The 8,946-nt window shown below is 34.6% G+C and overlaps 1 long non-coding RNA gene across 4 annotated transcripts; it reads right to left on the reverse strand.

Moving 5' to 3' along the window:
- Nucleotides 1-5,445: 5,445 nt before the first annotated feature.
- On the reverse strand, nucleotides 5,446-8,932 carry LOC112027562 (uncharacterized). 4 transcript variants are annotated; one of them, XR_010631862.1, is made up of 4 exons: nucleotides 8,677-8,932; nucleotides 7,970-8,385; nucleotides 7,782-7,843; nucleotides 5,446-5,732 (listed from the first exon to the last, which is right to left on the reverse strand). It is a non-coding gene; the product is annotated as an uncharacterized LOC112027562 (long non-coding RNA). The 4 variants fall into 4 exon arrangements; XR_010631863.1 differs by having other exon boundaries at nucleotides 7,970-8,063; nucleotides 8,341-8,919; XR_010631864.1 differs by having other exon boundaries at nucleotides 7,970-8,063; nucleotides 8,677-8,918.
- Nucleotides 8,933-8,946: the final 14 nt, after the last annotated feature.

Here is an 8,946-nt window from a genome sequence, read left to right on the forward strand (position 1 = left end):
CAGGAATGATGGATGTGATGAAGATGATCGGTGCCTTCACCAACTGCCTGGAAAGCTTCACACGAAGGTTAGATAGTCCTAATTCTCGTACCCAATCCGTTAAGGATATCACCCCAAACGCACGTGACATGTGGGTGACAAAGGGTACTCATGCATAAGCATTACAACATGTCCATGCATCAATATTTCCCATGTTTGTAAATATGCTTGGTTGTGTGCTTCTTGCTAGTATCTAGGTTGTCATTTTGTGTGTGGTTCAAATTTTTTTCCCTTTTTTTGTTATGTTTTTTATCAATCTTTTAATGTTTTTATGTCAAAAATCCAAAAACGCATAAAAAGTAGAAAATCCAAAAGTTTGATCAGTTTTGCTGAGTTTTGTCTCAAAGCATGTTTTGCCTTGTACCTTTGTACTAATAGCTTTATGCATTTAACGAACATAGCTTGTCTCTTATGCACTCATATCATTGTGGAAGAAATTCTGAAATCTATGTGACTGTTGTAAATAGATCTTCAACCTTGTCATGAATGATTAGTGAATGGTTTTGTTGATCTTGAGATATGCATAGACTCATGCCTATATATCTTTCCACTTTTTATTTTTATGCTTAAAAGAGCTCTCTAATTGTAAATTTTCAAATGAAAAGAGATATAGAGCTGCAAAAACCTGTCGTACATACTAGTATTCGACTAGTAAAAAGAGAAAGCGACCAATATAAAATGTTTGATGCCCAAAAGCCAAAGGCTATATCTCATCAATTGAAATTTCAAATTTTCAGGCATCTATCTCAAAATGAGATTTTCTTTGCTAAAAAATACAAATGATATGTGAATATGGAGCCAAATGAAAAGTTTCAAATAATTATTATTCAGTGCTTGTGGGATGTCATATGTGCATGTTTCTATAATTGAGATAGGTCACATTATCTAGTACTAGTTGTGTATGCCTTGATTGAATTGATCATTGAAGCTTCACATTAGACTAAGGACTATCCCATTTTTGATATCTACACACAATACACAAGTCTATGTTCAATGAATGTCATATTCATTTATGTGATTGTACTTGATTAAATGTGTTTTCACATACTCAATTTTGTTGATCAAACACAAAAAGATTTCTGAGTGTTTTTAGTTGTTTTTGGAATAGTATTTTGTTTTTTACAAAAAGTCAAAAATTTCAAAAACAGTGTTGCCCTGTTTTGGCGGCTAAGTCGCGGGTTAGCCAAGTTGCAAGCCCATGTCGCGAGTAGAGTCTTTCGCGGCTTACTGGCGAGTTAATGGCCTAGGCGCGAAAAATACTTAGAAAAATTTTCAAAATTTGGGTTTTTGCATATTTCGCGGCTCAATGTGACGACTTGTTCGCGAGTGGAAGGTCCAATCGCGAGGGGTACACAGAGATTTTCGCGGCTCAGCTCGCGACCCTCTCGCGGGTAGATCTTCCAGTCGCGAAAAACACTTGGAAAATTTTTCAAGAATCCTGTTTCATAGTGTTTCGCGGCTTACCTTGCCGACTTACTGGCGACTTGATCCAGTCGCGAAAAACACGTGTTTTGCGTTTTGAAGATAGTTTTAAAATGATTTTCAGTTTTTCCCTCGTACTTATTGTGATTGTTCATTGTCTTCCCCATTTCACTCTCACAAACACTTCGAGTATTTCTCTGAAAATCATCCATTTCTGCATCATTTCTTCTCAAATCTTCATCAAAAAGGTATGGGGTTTCTTCCTTTTCCTTCATACCTACTGCGTTGGGAATTCTTTTTGATTTGTGCTGATTTATTGTGGTTTGTGGTGTATCATGTTTGAACATGGGTTTCTGATTTAATGTTTGTAATGTCTGTTTTTGATGATCTCTACACTTATTTTCTCTACATTGTGTACCTTCTTTGGTTATTGGGTGTATACACAGTCACATTGTCATGATTTGAACCTAAATCTTATGTGTTTAGGGTTTTCTTCAATATCCATGGTATGAAAATGACACATTGCTAATTATGCTTGTTGTCTTGTTTGGTATTTCTTGTATGTATTAAATTATGTTGCAGTAACAAAATGTCTTCATTCAAGAGATCAGCTGTGAAAGGAGAAAGCAGCAAAAGGAAAGAACCTGTCATTAAAATTGATGATTTCTCCCCTACACCAAAAAGGACTCGTTCCCCATCCGGTGGTTTCAATCCTAACAAGTTCTGATCGTATGCTGCTTTTCAGATTTTTGAAAATTACTTCAAAAAGGCTACACCATTGATTGAAAGAGTCTTTGACCAACATTTTCTCTTTGACACCAACATACCTCAATGGTTTGCCTGCAAGGATTGAAATTATCTCCTCTCCGACCTTGATGATGCATATGAAAATCTGGTAAAAGAATTTTATGCCAATGCAATTGTCGATGGAGACGAACTTAAGTGTTGGGTTAGAGGAAAGAGTTTCTCGGTATCTCCCACATACTTAGCAGAAATCCTGCACATCAACCGGCCAATGCTTGGGGCCTCACCAGTTTATGATGATCTTTATCCAGATGAGGAATTACTTAAAGCTGTTCTTGGAAAAGATTTGGAGTTTTCCTCAAATGGGAACTCAGTCAGTGTTTCATCTCTTCCTCCAAAATTGTGGGTGTTTACAATTGTCATGTTTCACAACCTGTATTCATTATCCAGCACAGGATATATGAACCTTGGACGGGCACTGTTCCTTCATGATCTAATTTCTGATGTTGAGATTGATATATGTGCACATATATTTCATATCCTTCGCAAAACTGCTCTACGAATAGAGTCAAGGATTTGCATTCCTTTTTGCTGCCTCATTTCAAGGATTCTGAAACTGAAAGGGATCCATCCCTCTGAAAATGAATTTCCATGCCCAAAACCATGTCCAATCAACATGCGTACATGCAACGCTAGCATTGGCCATAGCAAGAAAGGAATCAAAACAGAAGCTTCAGTGTCCTGCAGTGGTTCGCGCTCCGGTTCTTTCACCACCAATGACAAGCTAGACTCTATTGTAGCATCTGTCAATGAGCTGGTTACAAAGATGTCAGGACTTACATCCATCTTGCACCATCTCAACCTTCAGTGGGATACGAAGTTCACTTCTCTCCAAGCTCAATTGGATTAAATTCAGAGAAAGCTAGAGGATGATGAAGACTAGCTATTCCATGACAAAAAGGGGGAAATGCTGTTGGCAGGGGGAGCTCAACGAAAGGGGGAGATTTCAGCTAACAGGCTTTTGTTTATTGCTTTTGTCTATCTTTAGCTTCTACCATATTATATTTCAGTATCTACTTTGTATTTATTCAGCACATCTTTCTTTTTGTGTTGGTTTGTACCTCTGCTAACTATGTAGGTTTTAAGGTTTTTGGTTTTTGTGTTTTGTACCCATGTTGCTTATGTAAGCTTTAAGGGTTTGGTTTCATTCACTCTTGTAGGCCTTTGTAGTTTGTGTCATGCTTTATGCAGCCTTTGTGCTTTGTTAAATCAGTACTTCTAACTAATGTTATGCATTCTTTGTGAAGTATTGTCACTCTTGTGCCCGTGTAGGATTTTTCCTAGATGCACATACTTCATGTATTGTGCATTAGTTGGGTGTTGGTCATTCAAGTTATTTGCCTTGTGTTTGTCATCTTGAATGTCCGGATGTTCATTCCAAGTGTGAATGAGCATTGTGATCACTTGGTTATAGTGATTGCATGTTTTGGTCTTACTATGGTTTATTGCTTTACTCCATTGTGCATGATCGCATTGTGCTTGCTCCATATGCATTACAAGTTTCTGTATACAATGAACTTATTGTATTGTTGTGTTTCAGGAGATACTTGTTCTTATGGTTCAAAAGCTTCACAGATTCTAGAGTTAGGTGTGAGTGAGTTTTTCAACTGTTCCCAACTCACGCGTTAAGTCTAGAGTTTGTTTTAGGGTTTTATCACGGAATAGCCAAATGGGGAGATTGTAAGGTTGAAATTTATCAACCATCTTGTTGGTTTTATTCCGTGCTAATTTGCTTGTAATTTAGCACTTAGTAACCCTGTATTTAAGTGGGATTATTGTAAGAGTAGTGTGTGAGAAGATGTGAAGAAAAGCTCAAGTATGTGCAAAGAAGTAGAGCTTCGCAGTTAGGACTCGCAAGTAGCTCGCGGCTACAAGCTGCCAAATGCAGGCACGTGAGATGCACACAGAGAAGCTGAAGGGTCGTGCCAGTTGTTGCACTACAAGACAAAAGTTCCAGGCTGGCCAGGCCGTTACGTCGCGACTTGAACTTGTGACTTGGACAAGCTGCGAGACCAAGCCGCCAATTTACTCTGTTTGACAAAAAACTGTCTCTTCGTATTCCTTTCTCACCCTACTATATATAGACCCTTATACCCACGATTTTAAGAGAGCTTCCAGAGAGAATTCTGTAAGAGAAACTCTAGAGAAAAACAAGATTGCCTCATCCCCAATCTTTATCTTAGAGACTTTACAAATTTCTCTACTCGCTTCCTCTCCATTGTCACATCCTTAAGAGGTCATTAACCAAATCCTTATTTCACCACACCCACGTCTGTAAGAAGGTTCATTTGGTACTAAGAGAAGCAGTTTGGAAGGAACCAATATACATTGGTTGATGCTATGGTATAGTAGCGAAATTCGGGAAGTTAAAGAAGAAATAGGTTCGGCATAACCTCATTGGAGCAAGAAACTTGGAAAGCTTAGGTACTTTGGTAGATTAGGCTTAGAGGGTCTTCTGCTGTTCATGTATCTCAACTATATTCTTTAATGGATTATTTACCGCTTGGAGGGTGGCGGAGAGGTTTTACGCCGAGGGCTTCGGTTTCCTCTTCGATAATACATCGCGTGTTGTCCGTGTGTTTGCATCTTCCTTCCTTTATCTTTGCCTTATATTTACTACTGTGGATGTGTTTATATTTGGCTTAGATTAATTATCAATTCTGTGATTGGCTTATGTTCATGTTCTGCACATTAATTGTTTGATTATAAGTTTGAATTGATATTTTATAATTTGGACTCCAAACGTTCAAGGGTGTTTTATACACATTTTGAACTTTCAATATTTAATAATAATAATAATAATAATTGGTCAAACCCATAAGTCCAACCCGACCCAACCCAATGTGGGGTCGGGTTGGACTTATGTGATGGATTAGGTTGGGTTGAATTTTTTTTTAACCCAACATGGTGGGTTGGGTCAAAAAATTCCCTCAACTTGACCCATGCACACTCCTAGCAATTATTATTAATATAAATCCTAGGTCCAACTATGTTATTGTCTTATTAACAAATCGTGGAAATATTTTCGGCAGTCCTCAATGATGCAATCCATCAATGTTTAAATGGTAAACTTTTTTAATTACAAGGTTGGGTGGCACGTGCAAGGCACGTGCTGCCCCTTGACTTGAGTAAAAAAATCAATATAGAGTTTTTATTTAAAGAAATATAAAACTACGTAAGAAAAAAAATGTATGTCATATAATGCTAATCTCATTCATATAAGAATTTTAATTACACAAATTTAGATTAAATATTCAAATATGAATATCTATTATTCTACGATAGTCTTTTAGAACATATTTGTTAAAAGCAATATTCATTCAATAAAAACTTCTAAGAATGCTTACAAGTTACAAATATCATCTTTCAACAATAACCAACCGAGTTTTACTACAACATTGTAACAATATTTAATTTTCCGCAATTAATGTTGTCATATGTTGTAATAGAAGCTCTTCATCAAATGCCTGCAACCATCCATAACGAAATTTTTGTTATTCATACTACCTTCTATATCATCTTACATTTTAGCTTAGTTTTAGCGAACACCCTTTTAAGCAAGAAAAAAAATCAATGTTAGGTAGCAAATAAAACATCCTATATTACCATTCCAACTTTCCAAACATGACTACCAAATAAAATTCTAAATAAAATAAAAATTGAAGCAAAAAGCAAACACCCAGTTTAGATATGTTAAAATAACACAATGAAGCTAAATTAACTGACACAATCACATGTGAACTTGAAATAACACTTGCAAAAATAAGATATACTTAAATTGAAAAAACATATATAATTAAATACAATCAAGCAAAAGAAGTATAATCCATAACTTGGAGTGCAGCCTGCATGAAGATTTAGAGGAAAAAGTTTGAAGTTGTGCATATTTGCATTTTTGAAAATCAAAACTGAGAGATTTTATATATACCATTATTGAAGCAACCAAAGTCCAAAATAGCTTCCATATATACAAAAGACCAAATTAGAATAATTTCTTTATATTTGAGAAAGATTAGATATCCAAGAACTTCAAAATTCATATCCCTAATCCTTTTTTCTTACCTTTTTCTCAATTCCTTTGAGAAGAGAAGATAAGGAGTATGGACATTTTAATAAGCTAGCAAATACAAAGAATAAAATTTTGAAATCACTACGGTTGCTTTTATGATGTCTACCAATGGCTTAGAGTATCTATTGTATGCATCAGTCCATATTCTCAGAACTAATACCAGCTTTGAATTTTCCTTAAAATTATATCAAAATATCAATAAGGTGATAAAGAAAATATAAAAAGGGAACATTCTGTATTAGTAGTGACCATGAATACTGATTACATGAGATAGTGAGAAAACACTCACCTTTATCATTTAACACTCCACCAAATGCCAATTCATATAACAAGTCTTTCTAGAAGATTAGCAAGAAAACAAACTTGAACTAATGATTCTTCATAACAACTGGGAGGCAAGACAACTCTACAAGCTGTATTATTATGTACTATATTATTTGTCGATGTGTAAATTAGTTGTATCTTGTTCTAACCATTATGCATGAGTAACTCTCAATTTCGCTTAAGGACAACTCTAGATGTTCTGACCACGAGAAATCTTGCAAGCTTAAGGAAAATAAGGGTTTGTTGCTCTTTTTCACTACATTTCATTGCATTTCTTTTTTTTACTATTAATGCTTGGGCCCTTTGTTCTGTCAGGTTTGTCATAGAAACTCTGAAAGTTTCTTTTGGTTGATACTTGATAAGCATTATGTTTCTGGTCTGGTAAAGCGGCATAGAGTTAGTTTGTTCTTTGTTGTAAATGTTGTGTGTTCTAAAGTGTAATAATTCTATTTTCAAATTGATAAAATTTAAGTATCTATCATTTATGAAAAAAAAAAATTGATAAGACTTGGCAATTCAATATGTTCAAAAATTTTATGACTTTTAGTGGCCAAGATGTTGTTCATCGTGGATGAAGACATGATCTAACAAAGGGAGCTAAAGAAGGAAGGCTAAAGTACTTAAAGACTTGTTGGACAAACAACCCATCAACACATTGTGGGCAAGCTGTCATGAACTCAATGACAAGGCCTAAGCTTCGCAAACATGACAAACACGCATATAGACCAATATCAACAATTTATCTTCTTCTTTTTTTCTTCTTTCTTTTCTTGAAGAATTAAGACATTATCCTCAAAATGCAAAGCTCGGCCAAGCATGGCAAAGCATAGCTATTGCCATGACAAGGAGCTAACCAAATCCAAACACATCAAAAACATTACCATGACCTATTACATAACTAAGGTAAGGAAAGGGAAAATTATGCACAGAGAACAAAAAATATAAAATAGCCATTTTTGGCATTTTCACAAACATGTATATGCATAAGCACTCTTATAAAAAACTGAAACTTTGAATGCAAAAAATTCGCCCATCCCAAATCCTATTTACTAACTCAATCACATGCAATTCAATATTATCTTCTCAAATCATAAAATCAAAAGAAGAAAGAGAGGAAAAGAACCTTATGGACATTTGCTTTCATGTCCTCGAACCTTGAAAATCTGACCTCGTCAGGATGTTGTTCTATTAAGAAAAAACAGAACAGGAAATTGGGAAAAGTTTATCAAGAAAACACAATCAAATAGAAGGAATGAATGAATCAAAGTGGGAAAAGAAAAAAAAAAAAAAAAAGGTTACAAAGAGATTTACCTGCTGCATGTGTGATCGGTAGTCTTTGGAAAGAGAGAGCTTCAGTTTCACAACTCAAAGAGGCTCAACAAATCATAGCTGCAATCCATAATCGCTAGTTGAATAGCAAAAGTTAAAAGGTAATAACATATACATGCCAAATATCAATTACATGACATAATTCAACACGTTTGATTAATTCAAAAGTTAAAGAGTAACAGCACGTTTGATTAATTCAAAAGTCAAGCAAACACTTGATACACATTCAAAAATTGATAAAATAAGAAATAACACATATCCTTTAGTGAACAAGTAAGCAAAATAATTCGTTTGCATTGGAAAAGTATAACCTGTTAAAGGAACCTAAAATTGTAATGATAGTGCTATTTTACCTTTATCTAACAAAAGTGACATCCTTTAGTGGGAGCCATAGAAAACTGCTAACTCATATAACAAAAATATATATTAAAAAGAAAATTGAGTCAATGGGGAGTAAAAAGTATAAACAACAAGAATATACAACTACAAACAAAGTTATAAAGATAAACAATCAAACAATTATCATATTGCTTGGCCACAATTAAGGGTAGAGGTTTCTGATCAATCAAAATAAGGGTATTATCCAAAGCTTTAGCAAAAGAAGTGTGGCAAATTTAGGTTTCATTGAATTTGGGGGTCTATTGAGTTTTAAATACAAGGGAAAAAAAAATCAAAGAAAAATTAGAAACCTTTTACGCCTAGCATTGAGCTGTTTGGTAATGTTGGTCTTCAATTCCTTAAAACATCCAACTTCTCAAGAACAATCCTTAAAAAGAAAAGAAAAAAAATCATATTACTCTCACAATTTAGTGAATCATGACGAAGGCATATTATTATTGACTAATCAAGTACACACAATTTTTTTTTTTTTTTTAAAGAAGAATAAACCAACAAAATTTGAAGGATCTAATAAAGTCAAATATATATATATATATATATATATATGAAAAAAGCTGTTT

The sequence above is a fragment of the Quercus suber genome, unplaced genomic scaffold (genome assembly GCF_002906115.3).
Source record: "Quercus suber isolate HL8 unplaced genomic scaffold, Cork oak 2.0 scaffold_247, whole genome shotgun sequence".
Taxonomy (NCBI): domain Eukaryota; kingdom Viridiplantae; phylum Streptophyta; class Magnoliopsida; order Fagales; family Fagaceae; genus Quercus; species Quercus suber.